We start from the raw sequence: 27,033 nt of genomic DNA on the forward strand, positions 1-27,033 counted from the left end.
ATAAGAGCAAGTCATTTGTAACTCTGATAAGTGCAGTCTCTGTATGGTGAGGAGGCCTAAATCCTGACTGAAACTGTTCATATGTACTATTTCTCTGTAGAAATGAACATATTTGGAAGGATACTACCTTTTGTAGTATTTTCTACATGAACGGAAGATTTGAAAGTGGTCTATAATTAGCCAGTTCTCCAGGATCAAGTTGTGGCTTAAGCGGTTTTATAACTGCCATTTAAAAGTTTTAAGGATAGCGAGGCAGTAATAATATTAAGAAGTTAGTTGGTATTGGATCAAACAAGCATGTTGTGGCTTTTGATGTTTCAATTAGGTTTGTTAGCTCTGCATGGTCAATGACAGAGAAGGATTGAAGATGCACGTGAGGAAAATTATGAGACACTGTTTTTGTAACGGTTACCCTGTCTTGTTTCACTGTTCCCTCTTGTTTACCATTTTTGTCACTTTTTGCATTCCTTAGTTTTCACTTTTGTCCCTTATGTAACTCCATAGTCTCTTTGTTAGCGTTCGTGTTTTCCGTCATTGCTTTCACCTGTCCCTCGTTAACTTGCCACTTGCCTCTGTTTCTTCCCTCGTTATCTTGTTTGGTGTTCTGTTTGTTCATTGGCCCCTTAGTTCCATGTTCATGTATATATATCCTGGTTTTTGGTTTAGTCCCTGTCTTTCGTTGATTGTATGTGCCGTTGCATGTGCTTGCCTATGCCTATGTGTTCCCTCTATGCGTGTTTACTCCAGGTTTCCCAGCCCTCCGTGGATGTTCTGTCTCCTCGTGTTCAGTGTTATGTTAGTTAGTGTCTGAGTTTGCTTTTCCCCTCGTGGACTGTTTATTTGCTCCAGTGTTTGTTTGTTTTGGTACTGTAATAAAGCTGCATTTGGATCCGCACACCCTTCTGCCTTTCCCTTATTCTCCAATCATAACAGAACGAAAGACCAAACAATGGATCCAGCAGTTATCCGGGCAAGCTGCCGCCTCCTGGACCTGAAGCAAGCAAGCCGCCCGGTGGAGGATCACGTTATGGACTTCCTGATCCTAGCGTGTGCCACCGACTTCCCTGACTCTTCCCTGGTGGTATTTTTTAAGAATGGCCTGTCCGTTTCGCTCAGAGAGCGATTGCCACCGGCGACACACGGCTGGACGCTCCGAGATTTCGTGGCGGAGACGCTGCTGGTATGCGGCTCGCCAGCCCCTCCGGTCAGTGAGGAAACCCCCATGCCTGTCGCCGTCAACGAGCCAGCACGGCCAACTTCGTCCACCCGAAGGAGGAGGAGAAGGAAGGCTTCTGCCTCCCAGCCCACGCCTGCCACGGTCAGCGAGCCAGAGCCCACGCCTGCCACGGTCAGCGAGCCAGAGCCCACGCCTGCCTCGGTCCCAGAGCCAGCACCTGTAGCCTCTACCGTCCCAGAGCCAGCGCCTGTAGCCTCTACCGTCCCAGAGCCAGCGCCTGTAGCCTCTACCGTCCCAGAGCCAGCGCCTGTAGCCTCTGCCGTCCCAGAACCAGCGCCTGTAGCCTCTACCGTCCAAGACCCAACACCTCCCAAATCTCTCGAGCCTCCCAGGGCCCCGCCTCTCGAGCCTCCCAGGGCCCCGCCTCTCGAGCCTCCCAGGGCTCCGCCTCTCGAGCTTTCCAGGGCTCCGCCTTCCGAGTTTCCCGAGCTTTCCAGGGCTCCGCCTTCCGAGTTTCCCGAGCTTTCCAGGGCTCAGCCTTCCGAGTTTCCCGAGCTTTCCAGGGCTCCGCCTCCCGAGTTTCCCGAGCTTTCCAGGGCTCCGCCTCCCGAGTTTCCCAAGCTTTCCAGGGCTCCGCCTCCCGAGCCTCCCGGGCTTTCCAGAGCTCCGCCTCCCGGGCTTTCCAGAGCTCCGCCTCTCGAGCCTTCCAGGGCTCCGCCTCTCAAGCCCCTCGAGCCTTCCAGGGCTCCACCTCTCAAGCCCCTCGAGCCTTCCAGGGCTCCGCCCCAGTGCCTCCTGAGCCTTCCACGGCTCCGCCTCCTGAGCCTCCTATGGCTCTTCTCCCCGAGCCTCCTTCGGCTCCGCCTCCAGAGTCTCCTATGGCTCCACCTCCCAAGCCTCCTAGGGCTCTTCTCCCCGAGCCTCCTACGGCTCCGCCTCCAGAGCCTCCTACGGCTCTGTTCCCAGAAACTCCAGAACCTTCTAGAGCTCCGCCTCCCGAGCCTCCTACGGCTCCACCTCCAGAGCCTCCTACGGCTCCGCCTCCAGAGCCTCCTAGGGCTCTTCTCCCCGAGCCCCCTATGGCTCCGCCTCCTGAGCCTCCCTCAGCTCCGCCTCCTGAGCCTCCCGAGCCCCCTACGGCTCCGCCTCCCGAGCCTCCTACGGCTCCGCCTCCAGAGCCTTCCAGGCCTCCGCCTCTAGAGCCTCCTACGGCACCACCTTCCTCGGCTCCGCCTCCTGAGCCTCCAGAGCCTCCCTCGGCTCCACCTCCAGAGCCTCCCTCAGCTCTGCCTCCTGCTCCTCCAGAGCTTTCCATGGGTCCGCCTCCCTTGGCTCCGCCTCCTGGTCCTCCAGAACCTCCCACAGCTTCGTCTCCAGAGCCCCTCTCAGCTCCGCCTCCGGGACCTGTCCCTGTCCTGAGGCTGCCTCCCAGGCCTACTGGACCTATCCCTGTCCGATGGCCACCTCCCAGGTCCCCTGAACCGGCCTTTGCCTTGTGGCCAGCTCCCGGGCCACCCAAACCTGTCCCCTTAGTGTGGCCTTCTCCCAGGGCCCCTGACCTAATCCCTGTCCTGTGGCCTCCTCCCAGGCCTCCTGACCCTATTCCCGTCCTGTGGCCTCCTCCCAGGCCTCCTGACCCAGTCCCTGTCCTGTGGCCTCCTCCCAGGCCTCCTGACCCTGTTCCCGTCCTGTGGCCGCCTCCCAGGCCTCCTGACCCAGTCCCTGTCCAGTGGTCTCCTCCCAGGCCTCCTGACCCGGTCCCTGTCCTTGCCAATTGGCCACCTCCCGGGCCATCTGGACCGGCCTCTGTCCTGGGGCCACCTCCCAGGCCCCCTGAACCGGCCCCTGCTCTGCGGCCATCTCCCAGTCCACCTAAACCCGCCCCTACCCGGTGGAAGCTCCCCAGGCCACCCGACCTGGTTCCCAGCACACACCCCCAGAGACTGCTTATCTGCCCTCTTGCCCTCCTTGGTCTGTCTCCGTGTCCCTTGTGCCCCCCGTGGACTGCCTGTCTGCCCCTCGTTGCCCCCAGGACTGCCTGTCTGCCCCTCGTTGCCCCCTGGACTGCCTGTCTGCCCTTTGTGCCCCCAGTCATTGGTCATTTGTTCTTCCTGTTTTTTGTTTTTGTTGATCGTCTGGTATCCGATCCTTGAGGGGGGGGGGGGTGCTATGTAACGGTTACCCTGTCTTGTTTCACTGTTCCCTCTTGTTTACGTCACTGTGACATTTTCGTCACTTTTTGCATTCCTTAGTTTTCACTTTTGTCCCTTATGTAACTCCATAGTCTCTTTGTTAGCGTTCGTGTTTTCCGTCATTGCTTTCACCTGTCCCTCGTTAACTTGCCACTTGCCTCTGTTTCTTCCCTCGTTATTGTTAGGGGTATAACAGTTGTGACCCAGACCAGATATGGAGAAAGAAAACCAGGAGTCAAGAAGTTCAATTAAAGAATCCAAAATTTACTGAAGAATAGTTTGCAGTGAAATTGGTAGAGCCAGAGGCAAAGTCTCACGAGGAGATCGAAAGCTAACTCATACATTACACAAAATCTTACATCAATTATACCATTTGCAAGGAGTACATTCTATTATTTCACTCCTGATTGGCTAACAGAGCATAAAGTCACAACATATAGATAGCTATAGCACATCAACATTAATCAGCGCAATTGTCGTCCTGGCGTCTTCGAGTCTGCCTGCTGTGTCTCCCTGGGTGATGTATTGTATGTGCCGTTGCATGTGCTTGCCTATGCCTATGTGTTCTCTCTATGCGTGTTTACTCCAGGTTTCCCAGCCCTCCGTGGATGTTCTGTCTCCTCGTGTTCAGTGTTATGTTAGTTAGTGTCTGAGTTTGCTTTTCCCCTCGTGGACTGTTTATTTGCTCCAGTGTTTGTTTGTTTTGGTACTGTAATAAAGCTGCATTTGGATCCGCACACCCTTCTGCCTTTCCCTTATTCTCCAATCATAACAGTTTTATAGAGGTGCTATGACAGATAATTGCATAATTCCATTTTTTTCTGATTATTTCAATTTTATAAGTAAAGAAATTCATGAAGTCATTACTCTTGTGCTGCAACGGAATATCTGGTTTTGTTCAGGCTTTATTCCTAACCAAATTATCCACAGTACTGAATAAACTCCTAGGACTGTTGTGGTTATTTTCTATGAGTTTGCTAAAATATGCTTACCTGGCAGCTTTTGGTGCCTGTCTGTAGCTACAGACACTATCAGCACAGTTCAGCACCGTGTCTGCACATCAGTACAGACACATGCACCGCGAAATACCTCTAATTTTGTATTCTTCCACCTACACTCCATTTTACGAGTTTTATATATATATATATATATATATATATATATATATATATATATATATATATATATATATTTGATGGTGTCACATTAAGCATTATTAGTTCAAAAGACATTTATATTCTGTCCTCTGAGTAACAAAAAAAAAAAAACACACTGTAAATTGCAGCAACACCTCCACGGACCTTCAGATGAGGTTCATGTTTATAACAATAATCTGGGGGAGTAGATTCATTTAAACTAATATATTTATCCAGTTTAAGACAGATTTCAGTCAAACAGAGCACATCCAAACTATTATCTGTAATAAGTTCATTTACAAGTAGAAAGAGATCTAATCTTTAGTAGCCCTATTTTATATAATGTTTATCTTCAATTTGTTTGTTTTGTTCAAGTTTGACCTTAATAAAAAATTTTCTAAATGATTTAGTGAGAGTTTTGTGTTTGGTAGTTCGGGGAACAGACACAGTCTCTATATGATATCAAGGTGATACAGTCTCTATGTGTTATAGTTTATGTGACCTGTGTGACATCTCAAGGCAGCTAACAGACGTTCGGATTAACCAGTTTGTCTGCTTCCTGACATGGGCCCCAGTTAGTCAAATACTGCCATTATTAAGACTATGAGCCAAATTACTAGAGAGGAGAGTGGCCCCTTCCCTGGAGGGATGGAGTCCGTCTCTCTTTAGCAGTTCAGGTCAACCTCAAAAACTCTTCCAGTTGTCTATAAATCCTACTCCATTCTCTGGACATCTTTACATTATCTATAGTGATTTCCAACTTGCAAAGCCAGACATCATTAGTGCCGACATTAATAACAATTTTAGAAAATCTAAAAACAGAAACGGGAGAGTGGTGTCACTTTGCTGAGCGAGTATGCCACCAAGATGCCACCCAAAAGCCCAGCTGTGGGGGCTCTACAGCCAGAACCAAAGTTTGTGTGTTGCTCTCTGTACTGCCTGCATCCGAAACAGTATCTACTGACTTCGCTTTCTTACTGATCTCCACTAGCATTTGGATGCGTGTCTCTAACTCATTAACCTTCTCCATCAGCCTGACTAATTCCTTACATTTATCACATGTGAGTCCCTCACTGCTGACGGAAGAGGCTATTGTAAACATGTGACATGCAATGCAGGAAGAAATAACATGAGCGGATTCCATGACATACCGCATTGTTTGTTTTTGTTGGTTGTTCCTGAGTGGTGAAGTTTAGAGATCGATGTGAATCCCTCACGCAATTGTTTGTTGTTTTTGGTTGGTCTTGATAAGTGGTGCTTTGAGATCGATGCAATAATCCGCGTAACACAGAGGAGAAAAACGGTTGTACGTAGTCGGCGGTACTGCTTGCCCGAACACAAGAAAAAAGTGATTTGTGATATGCCGCTGCCTATTTAAACAATATTGTTATTTACAATAAGGATTGGCAGTGGCATATGCAGCATCTAAGAGCCGTCCTGAGGACGCTGAGACGGGCGAGGCTCAAGGCAAACCCAAAAAAGTGTGCTGTTGGACGGGTGGAAGTAACATCACAAAGTTATTGGGCAACTGGGCCCAGTCAAGAGTCGGATGGTGGGGGTATGTGGGGATGGGAATGTGGTCGTGTGTCTGTCAGTGGGGAGAGAGGAAGCAGTAAGAGCCATCATCTGGTGATTACTGACTCACACACACCCAGATTGGAGCTGAATGCGGTTTATTTATTTGTTTATTTATTTATTTCATTTTTGAGACAGATTGACCTTTTGTAAGAGGCCAAAAAAAATAAAAAAACATTTACATGATTGTATTTTCAGGCTTTACGGTTGACCTTTGCCTTCATCTTCAGCAGCTCAATGCTTGGAAAGATCATATATGATCCCCTGCTCTTATTTCCTCCCTTTCTGTCACACACACAGGCTCTATATTTTACTAAAAATAGCACTGTAGGCAAAATCCAAAATATGATAATATTTATATTAAACATAATATGTTCAAGATGCCTCAGAATTGTCCTTTTATATAAATGTAAACTGGTCATTAACTGACACACCCAGTGGAATAATAAATGTTTGTTTTATAAATAATTATGGTGAACAAACTTCCATCCCAATGGCTAACATAAGTGTTATGAATAGTTATCCACGTTTATCGGCAAAAAGGCATGGTAAAGTGGTGCAGAAAAAGCTCAGCACAATTTTACAGCATGCTAATAAAGATTTCAACAAAATGTATTAAATTCTGTTTAGTGAATAAACAAACTAAGCACTGCCAAAATGTTCTACAGTTTATAAATGTACCATCAAATCATCACACCTGCCCTATTTAAAAGAATGAATTGGGTCGGAAGATTTAGGATCCTTTAGTTTGTTGTGTTAGAAGTGCTGATGGTAATTTAAGTGAAATGAATAATGAAGATTTACATAGAATCTTCACAGTTGCAAGCAGCCTTTCAAAGTAACAGAACAGAGTTTCTATGACTACATCTGAAATGCCTTTTTAAGAAGAAATAGAAAACCACAGCTGTCTCCTATGCTTATCTCAGGTGTATTGCATATTGCACTGCAATATTTCAGCTTCGAGCAAAAAAAAAAAAAATAAAAAGAGAAAAAAGATCAGTGCCTGGGGCACAAAAGAACTGTACTGAAGAAATTTTATAAATACAGAGTGAAAGGAGGAAGCAAGCGAAAGAAGGCAGAAGAGAAACTGTCAAAGTCACTTTTGTCTTAGTACTTATTTCTATTGAAATAGCTACAGCACAATATACCAGGGAAAACTGAAGAAGAAAAAAGTGTAGCAGTTTTCAAGGAGATGCTGTACAATAAATCTTTGTAATTTGAATTTTACTTTTGCACAAACTGGGAAAAGCATTTTTCTTTGAGATTCAGTTATCTTTTTTTTTTTTCACTGCATGTGTAAATACATAAATACAAATAATAATACAAATAAAATAAATGTCAACGCCAAATACATGATACCATACCAAAAACTAAAATGTAATCTTAAATTAGAGCATCAAGATAATTGTGAGATATTGGATATTCATGCATTACGAGATATCATTAAGTGAAAAAAACTTTGCTGAATATTGATGTGGTTCACTGAAGATGAGAAGATTCCAGTGATTTAGCGGATATTACTAATTAAATTAATTATTAATCAGAGGATGAAGATCTGTTGAGTGCATGACTAGGAGGTTACAAGTTCATTTATAAATAAAACATTTTAATGTACCCCAGCATGACTATGATGACTAAAAATGTGACATATGAGCAATAATGCTACTGTACCTGAATTGCATTGAAAATATTTTATTAGGTCACCGTTGTAAATTGATACATTTTCTTTCTGGTGTATTTCCTACTCACTTTATTCTAATGAAACAGGATGCTGGGCCAAGATATAGCGAAGGGGTCCATTAGTCTACATCACAGCTGTGTGCCATTGCAGTCTCTTGGCACAATCATGGTTTCAAGCTTGATTACACTTCCTAGTGCTTGTTATATAAAAGGAGTTATATTTCCATCTGTTCTCACCCAAAACAAACTGGATAGTTTTGGAGGGCATTGCCCACTGGTGTCTGGTGGTTTATGTTTATGCTGAATTATCTGCTATTTGGAGCTTCAAAGGCCTGATCACCATTCACTTGCATTGTATGGACCTACAGAGCTCTGATATTCTTATAAAAAATTTTATTTTTATTTTTGGTTAAACTCTCCCTGTAACTTCCTACTTTTTATTGCTAATCATAGGTGGCATTGGGGGTAGGGCATTCTCATTCTAGAAAAGATTTTATTGGACAAAACATTGGAGTGCAAGATGAGTCATCAATCATTTTGGTCCATTTTTCTGGAATGGAAAGGCTACATTTTAAATGTGTATCTGCTAAAAGTTTCATAAAATCATAAAGGATAAAATTGATTAAACAAATTAAACTGTTAGCTAAGACATCGTAATACATTTTCCACATTCAGTGATGACAAATTTAGAAACAACATTTTCAAATGAGCAACCAGGCACATTAAAATACAGAGATAGCTGTTGTATCAGCAGTGTGTCTTTCAAATTCAGCCTTTGGTACACATTCAAGTCAGATGTATTTGCCAATTCCTAGCAGACCATTGGTATACATTTTGTCTTCATTGGCAACATCACAGTACATGTGTTGAAAGAACACACTTACAAGTAGTGCATGTGACTATGCGCTGTTCTATATTATAGATGAAGAGTGAAACACACATGCGTGACCCTGCTTGTTAATGTACAGATGCTGAAGGCCAACTGTAAACTGCATAGCACAGTATGATGAAAAAGAAATGGTTTGATGCATATTTCATACACATATTAATTGAGCTGCACAAGCAATATGAGGAAACTGATGTCCTGCTTCTGTCACAGTCATCAAACTCAGGCGTCAGCAGATGTTTCCATCAGTATGGTGACAGAATTAACTTTCAAGTACATTTTTTAAACAATCTTCATTTTAGCTTCAAAATGGCTGAAAAGTTATCAAATTAAAGCTGACGCATGTAAGCTGGTTAAAGTACCTGCCTTGGTAAAAGCACTTGGCTTGAAAATGATAAAAATATCAGCCAAATGCAAAAACAAAAGATGAAATATAAGATGTTAAAGTCAGCAGTGCTTTTCTGGTTCATATAGAACTTTAACCACAAACATCATTATTACTTTGTAAAAAGTGGTTTTGTGAAATTGTTTCTTTAAAGACCTACTTCTGCTTGATCTAATCCTTTAAAACAACTTTTTTGGTGTAATTCAGTCATGTTAAATTCAGTGACGTGCGGTGATGTCTTAAAGAGGCTAGGCACTGAGTTATGAAAGCCAGATTACCTGATTTATTGTTTAAGCTAATAATACGTAATAACAGTGAACGTTACACACAAGCGCGGCATATCAAGAAATGTACAAATCAGGATGTTTATCGTGTGTACTCTCTCTCTCTCTCTCTCTCTCTCTCTCTCTCTCTCTACACACACACACACACACACACACACAAGTGCGTAAACAGTGAACGTTATGCATTTATCAGATCCTTCAAAACCTCTCGGTTTTCCTTTACCTTTTCATTGTGGTAGGTTATATTCAGCTTCCTTTGCTCGTCAAGTGCAAGGTCGGTCTGAGATTTTCCAAAGGTTTTCAGTGTAATTTGACACTGGATGTGAGCTGACGACTTTTCATGCTTGGTTAAAGCTGCGGACAGGTTGTTCAAATCACAATATCCCGCTGAAGTCCAAACAGTCTGACTGGTTGAAAAAAGCAGGCAGGGATAGCAGTACAGCCGCTGATTGTTAGCACAGCCACATAGCCAATCTTTTCTTACATACCAATCAGTTTGAAATGATCGGATACTTTTTGGGCCCTTTTGCTGTACTAGTCCATCTAAGGCTGGCGTAGACCTCCCTCTTCCAATTAACTCATATTTGGAATTAAAATCGAGCTTGGAAAAATTTCTTAATTCCGTGATTACGGCTGGTGCTGTCATTTTGAATTTTGCGGGGATTAGGCATGTACACTAGCTGTGGTGTAATGACGTTAACTACGCAAATGTCCAGGAATATCTCGATTTTAATTGGTCCATGTCTGATACGTAACGGAGATGATTACGGGCATAACATATTTACGTCAAAAGGCACAGCAGATTTGTGCTTTTTGCCGTACATGTTAAAGAATACAGGATCGAAGTGCGCATGCGCAACATGGGTTTTCCGCTTGTCGTCTGCAATGAATGGACCATAAAAGCACTGCTTATTCTACCATTTGTTTTTAGTTGATTATGCGTAACTGCTACATTTGTCATCATAACGTCTAAACAATTGGAATAACACACATATTGCATGTATAAATCACAAGAATAAAAAGTAAAAATCCAAATACAAGTTTATTATTTAATAAACATTTTATTTTCGAATTTTGGCAGGGTAGGCAGTGCCTAGTTTGCCTACCCAGACCGCACGTCAGTGGTTAAATTATATTTTGAATTACAATCATTTAGATTATATCACATGAATCACATGTTGTGATCTGCTGCCCAAGCTTATTCAAGGGCAAAACATTTGTTAGATCTAGTCTCCCAATAGACCTCTCTCACCGGCAAAAGATATCCATATACCAGAGTTCCCTATCTGTCACCCACTCAACGTTGTGTCGATGAAGTGACATGAGGGGTCACTCTTGGGAGCCCAAGACACCTCTGATCTTTGATAAAAGGCCAGTGGGAATTGGCGAGTGGTATTTGTATGCCACTCCCCTGAATATACAGGTATAAAGGAGCTGGCGTGCGAACCGCTCATTCAGATTTTCTCTTCGGAGCCAAGCGGTTGATGTTCATTGAGCTGAATTCCCACGGCTTACCATTCACCTCTGCTTGATTTCTGGCAGCGCATTACAGCGGCTTCTCCCCCCTCTGCACTGGTGCACTGCAGAGACCGCCCCTAAGCACTTCGGCAGAACAAACTGAAAGAGTATATTCTAAAAGAGTGGCACACACGGAAACATCTTCCTTTTGTTTTGTTTTTTTAAGATGCCTTTCCATTTGTGTGTTATTCCTGGTTGTGGTCGTTATCTCTCTCCTTCGTCTTTCGTTTATGGGCGTTGCTCATGCGGAGACATCATTCGTGGATGGATCATGTCCTCACTGCGAGAACATGAACCATGGCAACGTTGCGGTCAAGGCTTGCCTTCGTAAGAAAGCAAGCCACCCCAGCGGCTCCCCAGCTCAGTCTTTCTACCTACGGGTATGATGCCAGATCAGCTAGCCCCGGGGGGTGATTTGGGGATCTCAATGGGACCACTCCCGCTGGGCATTCCCCCACGGACCTTCCATTCCCCACCACACTCGTTTGCCCCGATCGGGCTTCGGGATGAGTGCGCCGACTCGTCTCAGTGCGAGTTTGACCTCTTGTTCGGGGTCCGCGAAGGTGATGAGCTCTCGAGCGCAGCCTTGGATAGTGGGCTTGTCCAGTCGGATGTGGAAGTCTCGGCTGGGCTTCCCCCCTCTGTGATGGTCGCCCAGTCACAGGCTGATGCCGAAATGATGGACATGCTTTCCCGGGCTGCCATGAGTGTCGGCTTAGAGTGGAACCCTCCGCTCTCCCCTGAACCCTCGCGGCTCGATGATTGGTTCCTGTGCCCGCGGCGCCGCTCACAGCCACACCCCATCCCAGTTCCTTTCTTCCCGTAAGTTCACGAGGAGCTAACAAGGTCGTGGGAGCTAACAAGGTCAAGGACACTACCCTTGATGGTGATGCCCCCAGTTGACCAGGCGCTCATGTTGCACCTATGCTTGCAGAGCGCCGCCTCCTGGTGTGGGCGCCTGAAGCTCACATCCAGGGCCTGTAGGTTTACATCGTCCCTGACGGCCAAGGCCTATGGTGTCACTGGACAAGCCATCGCTGCCCTGCACGCCATGGCTCTCCTGCAAGTCCACCAAGCCAACCCAGATAGCAAAAAATGTCCGCACGGCTTCGTTTTGCCGCCGTCCCCAAGCTGTCGGCTATAGGTGCGTTCAGACGGCGGGCCGCCCGCTTCATTTTCTCTGGCGGTTGCCTCGCGGCAATCGACCGCGGCCGACGGCGGCAAGCCGCTTTGAAATACTGAGGACAGCTTAGACTCTCAAAATCGACCAGCCATGTTGGCTATTATTATTTTTGCTCCAAAGCCATTAGGGTTTATAACAGATTCTTGACTCTTGATTCCATGATAAGGTAAGGTTTAGGAAATTACATTTAAATTACTTTGAAACTCTGAAGCGATTATACAGTAATATATGTAAAATATATTGAATTATTTATGCACAGGTGAAAATTGTTTACATTTATTTGATTGATGCACATTAAGACATGCACCAATAAACCAAAAATAATTCCTTTTTGTAAAACTTACTTGGCAATAAATATCTTTCTGATTCTGATTAGGTTTTAAAATAGATATTTAATACAGGGTATGAACAATTTAGCAGAATAAATTGATGAAGTTAGACTTTTCACCAATGCCTGTATCAGTGAACAGTGAAAGACATCTGCAACATGGCCAAAATATTGGGTAGCCTATACTTTAATTATTTTTTATTAATTTGCAACCATGGTGATATCTATCATAAACATGAAAATCCCTGTTTTGACGTGAAGGATAAACTCAATGAAAAAGCGAAATTATCCTCTGGTTTCACAGTTGCGCAGAAATTTCGTTTATGTCTACATTTTTTCCAACCTCGATTTTTTTTTGTTATTTTACCTTTTACAGGTTTTGCAATTTGACCTGTACAAATGTTTAAGAAAGTGTTAAAGTCCCTGTAAAGGTAATAAAAAAAATCTAAACGCATTATAAATGTTAAAAATGTATTGCTAAAACACATGACAAAGACTGAACAGTGAAGTTCCGCTGTCGCCAAATCTGTTTCCGGTTTACTTGCGCGTCGCCCAAAATGTCTGTTTTTACTCGACGTCTCCAGAATCTTCCGAAAATACGCGTCAGCGATGTTCATCGCATTGTTGATGCCTGGTCCCCTGCTCCGACAAGCAAGAGGGACAAGGGCTTTAAACTCTACATATCGAGTTATCTGCACAACTACAAGGGTAAGTATTTTAATCTAATGTGGTGTGCCGGCAGATAGCGGCTAAGCTAGTTCAGCCACGTGTTCATTTTTAATGTAACGTTAGTATAGAAGCTTGTTTTTCTTAGTTTTAAAGCAGACTGTTTGTTAATTTTTGTGATAATTGTGATATCAATTATATTAACTTGGTCTCCTCTCAGTTTCTAATAAAGATCATGACACCGGTGAAGTCACTGTCAGGGCATTGTGTTACAGGTCCATGAGGAAAACAGATAAACCTCACAGTTGAGTGTATGGTGAAGCTAGAATTAATAAGACCGCAGTTATAGGCTTGTTACTTTAATAGCCCGATGTTCCTGGGGACTCGGCTAAGGTTATTCATGATTAATGTAACTCAAATGAAAACAGTTATTGTAGGCAGGTAAGTTTCCCTAGCTGGTCCCTCTGTGTAAAATGCGTTCTTATTCAAGTTTTCAACTCAGTCATTCGTTTAAGATGCAATCTTGTGTTATAAGTATTAGGCTATCATGATTATACAGTGAGCAAGCTATATAAATAAGTATTTAATATAATAAGTGTAGAGCAACAACCGAGGGTGTAAGGTAAAGGCTGAATATTGTAGATTTATTACAATATGTTGCATGTTTGAATTAAAATACCTGTGGATATGCAGGAGCACACACTCTACAAAGGCCTGACTGGAGATTTGCCTGATCTATCCGTCCTTCAGGTGAGTAGGGATATAACAATAGCACATTTCACTGTACAGTATGATATATCAACCAAAATCTGTATACCAATATTTCATTTTCTTTTTCCTCCCTTTTACAAACAAATATTCTGCTTCAAAGAAAAAAATTAAATTGATGTTATCATAAGGGTTCTTCATTATGAACTTGTATGCCATGCATAACATACTGTGGATAGAAATTACAGGGAAAGTTACTGGTATGATAATTGTGGTTATATTATATTTAGTGTATTGCTAATCAATATATTGTTACTTCCCAGATGACAGCGGCTCGCTTCAAGAGCAGGTGAAGCAAGTTGGGACAATGTTGAAGACATTTGCTCGCACTGGGCAATCAGGTACAACTTGCAAACAACACCTGTGGTTGTTGGTTTAATTCCCACTGGGGCCACCTGTACATGTAGTAGACCTAGATATAAATGTCATAGTTTAGTAGTTGAAGGACCAGGACTGACTACTTTATTCTTTTATTCTGGGAACCCCTGTAGGTGCAGATCAAACCCTAATGCTGCGACGTCTTGGGAGTGTGGCGATGTTGTGCGTAGCATGGACGACAAAATGCTATGCTGCAATGTTTCAGTGCCAATGTGTCTGTTGGAGAGTTATCCCTGACAGGGGATCTGTTACTCCCCCCTAGACACCCAGGAACATTTGGCGTTGCTTGACAACAGTTTGAGGCAGGATAAAGAGCTCCAGCAACGATTTGTAAGTGTGCCGATTTCGTTTATAACGGTATAGGGTAATCTAAAAAGTACAATTAAGATCGTACACTGCATATACTACAGTCTGAATCCACAGCCTGTCACATTTTAACTTTATGAGAAGCTTCAGAGAAATGTAATTTGTAACATGTTTTTTTTGTATTTTCAGCTTCGGTTTTTGGCAATCAAATGTGGGAGGGACCTAAAGACAACCGTGTGGCGAATGCTTCAGAGTATCTTCTCTAATCACCTTTCCATCAATACAACCTGGACTGGTGTAGGGGATAAAGCATGTTTTAGAGACATGTTCCTGAAGACCATTGTTCAAAGTAAGTTGGATATTTTTTTATATTTAAGTAGATGTGTATGACCTTATGCCATTCAAATGGAATGACAGATCTTTATTTTCTACAGGAGCCATCCGGAAGAACCCGGCAACACAGGATGCCACTGATGAGGCGATCCAGGTTAACGTTACGCGTTACCTGAAAGGAGCATCTGAACATGAAGGTGGAAAAGGCGCCGCACAGCTGAGAGGGACCCACAGCCGACCCCTTAAACCTAGGCTGACTACTGACACCCCAGCATCACTGACAACTGGAACCCTTTCTTTATCCTGCAGTCAGTAACATCAAGACCCCTAAAAAGCCTGCTAAAAGTGTCAGACTACACTCACCCAATCCACACTGTTCACTGTGGAAATTGCTCTTTTTTTTTTTTTTTTTTCTCGTGACCCTGCTTTGAGGGCAGCTCCTTGGATGAATATGGGATGGTTTGTCCTTTTATACAGGCGCACGAGGAATCACTGAAGATATGCCAATTTGAAGAACAGAACACTGAAGAACAGCCAGATTTTCTGCTGTTAATTATATTTATTCCCACTTGTTGTCATGTGTAAGTTGAATGTCAAAATGTATATTATACCTGTTATCCTGCACATTCCTTGATACCAAAGATCTCAATTATTTCATATACAATTTGCTGCTTATTTCATTGTTACAGTGCTTAACTATTCTATTTTTAAATATAGCTTGTAAATCCTAGATTATACATCTAATACTTGATATTTGCACATTATCTGGTATCAAATATTGTACTTACCGTGACTTTAGTATTGGCTTATTTCATTCCGTCAGTGCTTAACAATTCTATTATAGTTTGTAAATCCTATTTCATACCTCTGATACTTGATATTGCACATTAACTAGTACCAAAAATTCTACTTTCATTCCATCACAGTGTTTAACTGTTATTCTATTGTTACATATAGCTTGTAAATCCTTGTGCCACAAGTCAGCATTGCAGTTATCATGGTATATTCTACTCCAGAGCTTTACTCTAAATTATTACCACTTAACCTATTGTTAGAAATGACTTGTAAATATGATGTTATACCTCAATTTATTTGGTATCCTGCACTTTCTTTGGTACCAAATATCCTCATTGCTTGTGTTTACTGGTAATTCTTTTCATCCCAGAGCTGACCTCTTTATATTATTAACAATTATTGTAAGTGTTACAATAGTGTTTTTTAAAAAAAAAAAGAAATTGGAAACCTGCATGTTCTTTTGTGTGTGTATATATAATGTTTGTATTTTTCTGTTATTTATATTTCAGTGATCTGACATCTTGTTTCAATGACAGTTACTGTACTTTGAAATGTGGAATTAAAACGCCAAATGGAAATTTGTCTGGTTTGATCAATCATTATTCTTGATAAACTGCATGCTATAAATATATATATATATATATATATATATATATATATATATATATATATATATATATATATATATATATTTATATATTATATATATATATATATTATTGTATATATATATATATATATATATATATATATACAATAAGCGCGCAGATTGCTCGAAAAAGCGTTTTCCTCCGACGGTCTGCCTTCGACATAACGGCGGCGAGCGGCGGCTGGCCAGCGGGCGTCCACGTATCGAAGCGGTAGGAAGGCGGCTGCCGCTTTTAAAAAGCGGCTGCCGCCGGCGGACCGCCGTCGAACGTGTTTGCGATATCGCCATTCTGCCGCTTCTACTGCCGCCGGCGCACCGCCAGCGGACCGCCGACTTCTTGCTATCTGGGAAGGTGCTAAAAGAGCTGCACGAGGGTATTTCCGTCCAAGGATTGATGCAGGAACTTCACTCGGCGACCGACCTTGTTCTCCGGGTGACGAACGTCATGGTGCGGAAATCGCTACTCTCCTACAGAAGGGTACGATAGAGCCTGTCCCTCCGGCCGAGATAAAGAAGGGGTTTTACAGCCCCTACTTCATTGTACCGAAGTACTTCATCTTGGACCTGCGAGTACTGAACTACTCTCCGTCTCTATAGCAGATGTAACCCGATCCTTCCAACGGGTGAATATTAGGGATGGGCAATACCACTTATTATCTTTTCGATCTGATATCAAGTACTTTCAGGCCAATATCGCCGATATCGATACAAATACATATTAAAATGAATTTTGAAATTATTTGGATAAAATTGTTAACTTTATTACTTAATTTTTTATATATATTTATGGGCCTAAACAGAAAATGATTAGGCTGCTTTGTTTACCCTTTAAAGATTAGTTAGTATAAGCCACAATTATATGGCTACTATTACTAAAACCAAGTTACTATATGGATACTACAGTAATGCTGTTGTAAAACCATGGTTAATTGTATCAAAACCTTGGTTACTGCCAAAAAGAAAGAAAAAACATGGTTACTACAGTAATGCTAATACAATATTACTATAATACAGCCATGGTTTTCATAAGGGTATCATTTATTAACGAAGATTACAGATCATTATCAATGTTTTAACAACTCTGAATTTAAATAAACCTGTAAAAATTTCCAAACAAGAACATTATAATAATTCACATCTAGGTTTGTCATTACTTGGTGTGAATAACTCCATATGCTGTTTTGCTGTCATTATCTCAGGAGCGCTGTGACTGAGATAATGAGTCCCTTGAACGAGCGCTGTGACTGAAAGGGTGAGTGCTGACTGCTAGTGTATTTTAGCATTTCTGTGCATCAAGATGAGCAGAAGAAAAAATTGTTCCGGTGCCATACAAAAATTTGCTAATATAATTATTTTTTTCCACTTATGAGATCCATTAATGTTCATGTTATCTAAGTAACTGTAACAAACTCAGACCGGAGGTTGGGTTAGAATCCATTTTGCAGAAGAGTTTAATGAACACATCCAATTCAGGAATCACAAACATAGTAGGTAATACAGGCAGAGGTTGGCAACAGGTAATCAATCCAATAAGGCAAACAATACAAAAGGGGAAATCCAATAAACAGGCAGAAGATCATAACATGAAGCAGAATGAGATAACAACAGGTAAACGCTTGGTAAGGCAGGTAAACTGGCAATATTTCACAATGTGAAGGGAGTGTGCATGGCTTATATACAAAACAAACAGGAAGTGACGTGGCAGGAAACAGGAAGTGACAGAGTTCAGTATTCAGGTGAGCGCTCCCTCTGGTGGATCAGATGTTACAGTAATAAGATCACTTTTTAAAAAAAATTCAGAATCAATATTTTTCTGTGAGGATCGATATTCTTGATACCATATCAGTATTGGAAGTATTGATACTTTAGTATTGATCTGCCCATCCCTAGTGAATATCCGTAAAGCCGCGTCCAGATGGCATTCCAGGCCGCGTCATCAGAGCATGCACGAACCAACTGGCTGGTGTTTTTATTGTCTGTGGTCCCCACATCATCAGCAAAGACTAATCGGAGAGACTAATCAGAGATTACATCTGCTCTTTGCTGCCTGCCTCACTGGACTCACTGCAGTTTGCATTCCGCAACAACCGCTCCACTTATGATACCATTGCATCTACATTACACACTGCTCTCTCCCACCTGGAAAAAAGGAACACATATGTGAGAATGCTCTTTGTTGAATACAGCTCAGCATTCAACACCATAGTGCCCTCCAAGCTTGATGTGAAACTCTCTGGGCTTTAAACATCTCGCTGTGCAGATGGATCCTGGACTTCCTGCTAAGCAGAAGCCTGGTGGTTAGAATGGGCATTAACATCTACTCATCACTGACCCTCAAAACTGGAGCCCCGCAGGGCTGTGTTCTCAGCCCACACCTGTATTCCCTGTACACACTTGACTTTGTGGCAACACATAGCTCCAATGCCATCATTAAGTTTGCTGATGATACAACAGTAGTAGGTCTGATCACTGACAATGCTGAAACAGAGAGGAGGTGCACACTCTGACACGCTGGTGACAGGAGCATAACCTCTTCCTCAACGTCAGTAAGACCAAGCAGTTTGTGGTGGACTTCAGGATAAAAGACAGAGAACACAGCCCCATCACTATCAATGGAGCACCAGTGTAGAGATTCAGCAGCTTCAAGTTCCTCGGTGTCCACATCACAGAGGAACTCACATGGTCCGTCCACACTGAGGCCACTGAAGGCTCACCAGTGCCTTTTCTTCCTGAGATGGCTGAAGAAGTTTGGAATGTAGAACCATCCTGACTGGCTGCATCACTGCTTGGTACAGCAACAGCACTGCCCTCAACTGCAAAGCCCTGCAAAGGGTGGAGCGAACTGCCAGACGCATCATTGGCGGTGAGCTTCCCTCCCTCCAGGACATATATACCAGCTGGTGCATGAAAAAATTCAGAGGATCATCAGAGACTCCAGCAACCGTGCCATGGGCTGCTCTCACTGCTACCATCAGGCAGGTGGTATCACAGCATCAGGACCCGCACCAGCCGACTTCATGACAGCTTCTTCCCCCAAGCAATCAAACTTTTGAACTCTTGATCTCTCACGATCAATATACATCAGCACAGCACTTTATTAATCTTACACTGGACTGTCATGAATTATATTCTCTCTTAACAACACACTGGCAACTGACTAACAACTGACAGCCTAAATGTCAATTCAGCACAATACAGCCTACTGTATATTTTATATATACTATTTTTTGGTATACTGTGTATTCTATATTGTGTGTATTGTATACTGTACATTGTATATTATTATTTACATATTGTGTTGTGTGTAATTATGTGTACTATATATTAGATATGTAAATTGTGTTGAGTAAATCTGATGTTTATTGTAAATTGGTATACTGTCATGACTGCTATGTTGCTCGGAAATGAACCCAAGACTTTCACCCACTGTTGTACTTGTGTATATGGTTGAGTGACAATAAAGGGATTTGATTGATTGAAATACCCTATCAAATGCCTTTTCTGTATCCAGAGTTAAAACCACTGTGAGAATGTTACATATTTTACCTGTGTGTGTGTTTTTTGCTATAATTTTCTTGATCAGTTTTAATAGTGAAAGGCTGCTAAAATTCACAGTGACCAGGATAACATTTTTTGAATGGGCCCCATAATCTATACCATTGTATTTTACATTGATGAAGGCAATGCTTGCAGTTCAGGAATATCTGAAACTAATCTTTCTAAATTCTGATTAAGAAAGAATTAACCCAGAAGACCCCATACTTTGTTTCATAACTGAACATTCTGTTCCTCACGATTTGATCTGCAGAGATCCAAGTGGCTTTCCTAACAATCACGCCATTGCCACATGTGGCCTTGAGTCTGTGAAAAAATGCTTTTTATGGCATGGCAACCATTTTTCAAATATTCCCATCTGCAGACATATTCAACCCTACAGCATTCATGTGAATACCAATGTCTACTCTTGTGACCTCTGAGAGTTTTTACATAATCTTTCTAGATGTTTTGCGACAATGCAGAGGAGCAGTGGAAGGAGGATGAAAGAAAACAACAGTTCTGTTTGCTTGGAGCATGCAGACTCAAGGCTAAACTTCACACTGAATACAGAAAATAAGATGGTGGTGGAAAGATGCATAAATGCAATCAAATTTTTTTTTTGGGTTAATTATATACATTCCTGCCTAAACACATTAGTAATTAATGCACAACATGTACATGGACTTTTTTTTAGGTTTAAAAGTGTACATAGAGGCAGGGTTGGGAGGGTTACTTTTGAAATGTATTCCATTACAGATTACAGAATACATGTTGTAAAATGTCATTTGTATCATATTCTGTTAGATTACTCAAGGTCAGTAATGTATTCTAAATACTTTGGATTACTTCATCAGCATTGGTCGATTTTTTCACTTGTTTTGACAATAAAAATTCTGCCAGTACAGTAAAACAAAATACACATGATGGGGACTCAGTTTGGACAGTGCGGTGGAAGAGATTCAGCATCAACTGTCGAGCATGTTGGCAATGCTGGTGAAGGTCATTGCTGACTTGGAGCATCTTGCTGTAAAATGTTGTTTGATTATTGTCATGGAGATGAAATTCTCTGAATTGGTTACAAGAGTGGGGGACGTCGAGAATTGGATAGATTATCTGGAGTCATCAGAGAGGGAATTAGCTGCTAATCCGCTAGTGACCAAGACAGACTTGGAGCACGTTTGGGAAAAATTGGAAGACCTTGAGAATTGTAACCGGCGAAACAACGTCAAATTGTTGGAATTCCTGAATACGAAGAAGGCAGAGATATGGTGAAATTCCTAGATGTGCTCTTCCCGAGTCTGCTCGACATAACAGGCCATAAGCTGGAAATCGAGTGAGCTCACATAGTTCTGGCTCGGCAATCTGATGAGAGAGACAGGCCCTGATCAATTCTGGACAAATTTCTGAGATCATCTGGTAAAGATCTTGTGTTACGCAAGGCAAGGAGTAAAGTAAGGCTTTCTTGGAAGAACCACAGCATTTTCTTATACCCAGACTTTGCGAATTTGACAAGAGAGAAACATGATCGATTCAAGGAATGAAACAAACTCTTACATCAATGGAAGGTCGCTTTTGCACTGATGTTCCCGGCTAAACTGATAATAGATACTAAGGATAGCCTCAAAATATTTACATGCCCACAGCAAGCGATGTCCTTCATAAAGTCAATGGAATAATTAAGTCATGGTGTTAAGCACTCGATGTAGCCAAGTGGACCTGACTCACTGAACATTCACCTGACCGTCTGAGGATATTGGGCACCTTCTTTGTTTCTGTTTGTATTGGTTCCGCCTAGCGGCTGGAGAATATTTTGTGGAATAACAATCCTTCGGGACAGTTTGTGGATGGATCTGGGGAAGTTCGGCATTTGTTCCCAGATAGTAAGAAGTCGGCGGTCCGCTGGCGGTGCGCCGGCGGCAGTAGAAGCGGCAGAATGGCGATATCGCAAACACGTTCGACGGCGGTCCGCTGGCGGCAGCCGCTTTAAAGCAGCAGCCGCCTTCCTACCGCCTTCGATCACGCGGACGGCCCGCTGGCCAGCCGCCGCTCGCCGCCGTTATATCGAGGCGGACCGTCGGAGGCAAACGCTTTTTCGAGCGATCTGCGCGCTTATTGTATATATATATATATATATATATATATATATATATATTTATATTTATAGCATGCAGTTTATCAAGAATAATGATTGATCAAACCAGACAAATTTCCATTTGGCGTTTTAATTCCACATTTCAAAGTACAGTAACTGTCATTGAAACAAGATGTCAGATCACTGAAATATAAATAACAGAAAAATACAAACATTATATATACACACACAAAAGAACATGCAGGTTTCCAATTTCTTTTTTTTTAAAAAACACTATTGTAACACTTACAATAATTGTTAATAATATAAAGAGGTCAGCTCTGGGATGAAAAGAATTACCAGTAAACACAAGCAATGAGGATATTTGGTACCAAAGAAAGTGCAGGATACCAAATAAATTGAGGTATAACATCATATTTACAAGTCATTTCTAACAATAGGTTAAGTGGTAATAATTTAGAGTAAAGCTCTGGAGTAGAATATACCATTATAACTGCAATGCTGACTTGTGGCACAAGGATTTACAAGCTATATGTAACAATAGAATAACAGTTAAACACTGTGATGGAATGAAAGTAGAATTTTTGGTACTAGTTAATGTGCAATATCAAGTATCAGAGGTATGAAATAGGATTTACAAACTATAATAGAATTGTTAAGCACTGACGGAATGAAATAAGCCAATACTAAAGTCACGGTAAGTAGAATATTTGATACCAGATAATGTGCAAATATCAAGTATTAGATGTATAATCTAGGATTTACAAGCTATATTTAAAAATAGAATAGTTAAGCACTGTAACAATGAAATAAGCAGCAAATTGTATATGAAATAATTGAGATCTTTGGTATCAAGGAATGTGCAGGTATAATATACATTTTGACATTCAACTTACACATGACAACAAGTGGGAACAAATACAATTAACAGCAGAAAATCTGGCTGTAGAGAACACAGCCAATCAGAATGTCTGGAGAGGTTGGGGACTTCTGGGCTAAGAATCACCGGTTTTCCCCGACCTCCAGAATGAGGCAGTGCAAATTGGCATATCTTCAGTGATTCCTCGTGCGCCTGTATAAAAGGACAAACCATCCCATATTCATCCAAGGAGCTGCCCTCAAAGCAGGGTCACGAGAAAAAAAAAAAAAAAAAAAAAAAGAGCAATTTCCACAGTGAACAGTGTGGATTGGGTGAGTGTAGTCTGACACTTTTAGCAGGCTTTTTAGGGGTCTTGATGTTACTGACTGCAGGATAAAGAAAGGGTTCCAGTTGTCAGTGATGCTGGGGTGTCAGTAGTCAGCCTAGGTATAAGGGGTCGGCTGTGGGTCCCTCTCAGCTGTGCGGCGCCTTTTTCCACCTTCATGTTCAGATGCTCCTTTCAGGTAACGCGTAACGTTAACCTGGATCGCCTCATCAGTGGCATCCTGTGTTGCCGGGTTCTTCCGGATGGCTCCTGTAGAAAATAAAGATCGGTTATTCCATTTGAATGGCATAAGGTCATACACATCTACTTAAATATAAAAAGAATATGCAGTGTACGATCTTAATTGTACTTTTTAGATTACCCTATACCGTTATAAACGAAATCGGCACACTTACAAATCGTTGCTGGAGCTCTTTATCCTGCCTCAAACTGTTGTCAAGCAACGCCAAATGTTCCTGGGTGTCTAGGGGGGAGTAACAGATCCCCTGTCAGGGATAACTCTCCAACAGACACATTGGCACTGAAACGTTGCAGCATAGCATTTTGTCGTCCATGCTACGCACAACATCGCCAAACTCCCAAGACGTCGCAGCATTAGGGTTTGATCTGCACCTACTGGGGTTCCCAGAATAAAAGAATAAAGTAGTCAGTCCTGGACCTTCAAATACTAAACTATGACATTTATATCTAGGTCTACTACATGTACAGGTGGCCCCAGTGGGAATTAAACCAACAACCACAGGTGTTGTTTGCAAGTTGTACCCGATTGCCCAGTGCAAGCAAATGTCTTCAACATTGTCCCAACTTGCTTCACCTGCTCTTGAAGCGAGCCGCTGTCATCTGGGAAGTAACAATATATTGATTAGCAATACGCTAAATATAATAGTAATATAATATAACCACAATTATCATACCAGTAACTTTCCCTGTAATTTCTATCCACAGTATGTTATGCATGGCATACAAGTTCATAATGAAGAACCCTTATGATAACATCAATTTAATTTTTTTTCTTTGAAGCAGAATATTTGTTTGTAAAAGGGGAGGAAAAAGAAAATGAAATATTGGTATACAGATTTTGGTTGATATATCATACTGTACAGTGAAATGTGCTATTGTTATATCCCTACTCACCTGAAGGACGGATAGATCAGGCAAATCTCCAGTCAGGCCTTTGTAGAGTGTGTGCTCCTGCATATCCACAGGTATTTTAATTCAAACATGCAACATATTGTAATAAATCTACAATATTCAGCCTTTACCTTACACCCTCGGTTGTTGCTCTACACTTATTATATTAAATACTTATTTATATAGCTTGCTCACTGTATAATCATGATAGCCTAATACTTATAACACAAGATTGCATCTTAAACGAATGACTGAGTTGAAAACTTGAATAAGAACGCATTTTACACAGAGGGACCAGCTAGGAAACTTACCTGCCTACAATACTGTTTTCATTTGAGTTACATTAATCATGAATAACCTTAGCCGAGTCCCCAGGAACATCGGGCTATTAAAGTAACAAGCCTATAACTGCGGTCTTATTAATTCTAGCTTCACCATACACTCAAACTGTGAGGTTTATCTGCTTTCCTTATGGACCTGCTTTCCTTATGGACCTGAAGCACAATGCCCTGACAGTGACTTCACCGGTGTCCTGATCTTTATTAGAAACTGAGAGGAGACCAAGTTAATATAATTGATATCACAATTATCACAAAAATTAACAAACAGTCTGCTTTAAAACTAAGAAAAAACAAGCTTCTATACTAACGTTACATTAAAAATGAACACGTGGCTGAACTAGCTTAGCCGCTATATGCCGACACACCACATTAAATTAAAATACTTACCCTTGTAGTTGTGCAGATAACTTCGATATGTAGAGTTTAAAGCCCTTGTCCCTCTTGCTTGTCGGAGCAGGGGACCAGGCATCAACAATGCGATGAACATCGCTGACGCCAGTATTTTCGGAAGATTCTGGAGACGTCGAGTAAAAACAGACATTTTGGGCGACGCCAAGTAAACCGGAAACAGATATGCCTACAGCGGAACTTCACTGTTCAGTCTTTGTCATGTGTTTTAGCAATACATTTTTAACATTTATAATGCGTTTAGATTTTTTTATTACCTTTACAGGGACTTTAACACTTTCTTAAACATTTGTACAGGTCAAATTGCAAAACCTGTAAAAGGTAAAATAACAAAAAAAATCGAGGTTGGAAAAAATGTAGACATAAACGAAGTTTCTGCTTAACTGTGAAACCAGAGGATAATTTCGCTTTTTCATTGAGTTTATCCTTCACGTCAAAACAGGGATTTTCATGTTTATGATAGATATCACCATTGTTGCAAATTAATAAAATATAATTAAAGTATAGGCTACCCGATATTTTGGCCATGTTGCAGATGTCTTTCACTGTTCACTGATACAGGCATTGGTGAAAAGTCTAACTTCATCAATTTATTCTGCTAAATTGTTCATACCCTGTATTAAATATCTATTTTAAAACCTAATCAGAATCAGAAAGATATTTATTGCCAAGTAAGTTTTACAAAAAGGAATTATTTTTGGTTTATTGGTGCATGTCTTAATGTGCATCAATCAAATAAATGTAAACAATTTTCACCTGTTTTAAATAATTCAATATATTTTACATATATTACTGTATAATCGCTTCAGAGTTTCAAAGTAATTTAAATGTAATTTCCTAAACCTTACCTTATCATGGAATCAAGAGTCTAGAATCTGTTATAAACCCTAATGGCTTTGGAGCAAAAAATAATAATAGCCAACATGGCTGGTCGATTTTGAGAGTCTAAGCTGTCCTCGTATTTCAAAGCGGCTTGCCGCCGGCCGGCCGCGAGGCAACCGCCAGAGAAAATGAAGCGGGCGGCCCGCCGTCTGAACGCACCTATAGCCGACAGCTTGGGGACGGCGGCAAAACGAAGCCGTGCGGACATTTTTTGCTATCTGGGTTTGTTACTTTAATGTTGGAATGTGGTCTTTATAATTTTGTAATACATTTTTTCTAATATGACAAAACGTCAAAGTTAATATGTTAATATGAGTGAAACGTTAATAATGTTTAATCAATATTATGTGGTCAGAGGTGAACGATCAGACTCCGGTCGAAGCCATCTCACTTAAATCAGAAAAGCTGTTTAATATTGTAGAATGGAATTTCTTTTTAAGATTTTGGAAATATATGCGTTCGGGAATACTTTTATTGGATGGATTAAGTTTTATAGACTCCTGGTAGCGGTGGTACAACATATGGTGCATAAGCTTTTGCTTTACAGAGATAATATTTTATTATTTGTCTCTGATCACATTAGATCTATGCCTTGCCTCCATAGAATTATGAATCCCTTTTCTAAGTTCTCGGGATACAGAGTCAACAGGTCTAAATCTGACTCTTTGGCTCTGACAGCTTACTGCCCTGTAACGGCTTTCCAGCCAGGTGCCTTCCAGTGGCCCAAACAGGGCATTAAGTATTTGGACATTTTATTCCCAGCAAATGTGTCTGATTTATTTAGAGTTAATTTTGATCCCTTAATAAAAAGGTTTTCATAAGATGTGGGCAAGTGGGCTTCATTCCATTTATCTATGATTTCCATAGATACATAGATGTATTCCAAAATTTAACTAACTGTTACAATCTCTCCCTGTAGATGTCCCCCTCTCTTTTTCAAGTAATTTGACAGCATAGCGAAGTACTTCATTTGGAATGGTAAGCGTCCTATATTACATTTGAATAAGTTACATAGGCCGATTGACAAAGATGGGCTAGGCCTACCCAAGATCTTTTTTTATTATTATGCATTTGGTCTCAGACATTTGGCTCATTGGTCGCTTCCACCTGAGAGAGAGCCCCTCCCTGGTTTTGTACTGAACAGTAAGTTCTTGCCCCTATTTTGTCATTGCAAAGCCTTTCTTTCAAATGAATAGGA

General features: G+C 41.6%; 2 long non-coding RNA genes across 2 annotated transcripts; one reads left to right on the top strand and one right to left on the bottom strand.

The window, feature by feature from the left end:
• The first annotated feature begins 13,477 nt into the window (after positions 1-13,477).
• Positions 13,478-15,020, top strand: LOC127647003 (uncharacterized). Its single transcript, XR_007970986.1, has 5 exons — positions 13,478-13,760; positions 14,042-14,119; positions 14,270-14,486; positions 14,652-14,811; positions 14,897-15,020. It is a non-coding gene; the product is annotated as an uncharacterized LOC127647003 (long non-coding RNA).
• An 8,454-nt stretch (positions 15,021-23,474) lies between these two features.
• On the bottom strand, positions 23,475-24,490 carry LOC127647052 (uncharacterized). The gene is made up of 3 exons (XR_007970989.1): positions 24,208-24,490; positions 23,836-23,913; positions 23,475-23,688 (listed from the first exon to the last, which is right to left on the bottom strand). It is a non-coding gene; the product is annotated as an uncharacterized LOC127647052 (long non-coding RNA).
• Between the last annotated feature and the right edge of the window lie 2,543 nt (positions 24,491-27,033).

Source organism: Xyrauchen texanus, chromosome 7 (assembly GCF_025860055.1).
Source record: "Xyrauchen texanus isolate HMW12.3.18 chromosome 7, RBS_HiC_50CHRs, whole genome shotgun sequence".
NCBI classification, from domain to species: domain Eukaryota; kingdom Metazoa; phylum Chordata; class Actinopteri; order Cypriniformes; family Catostomidae; genus Xyrauchen; species Xyrauchen texanus.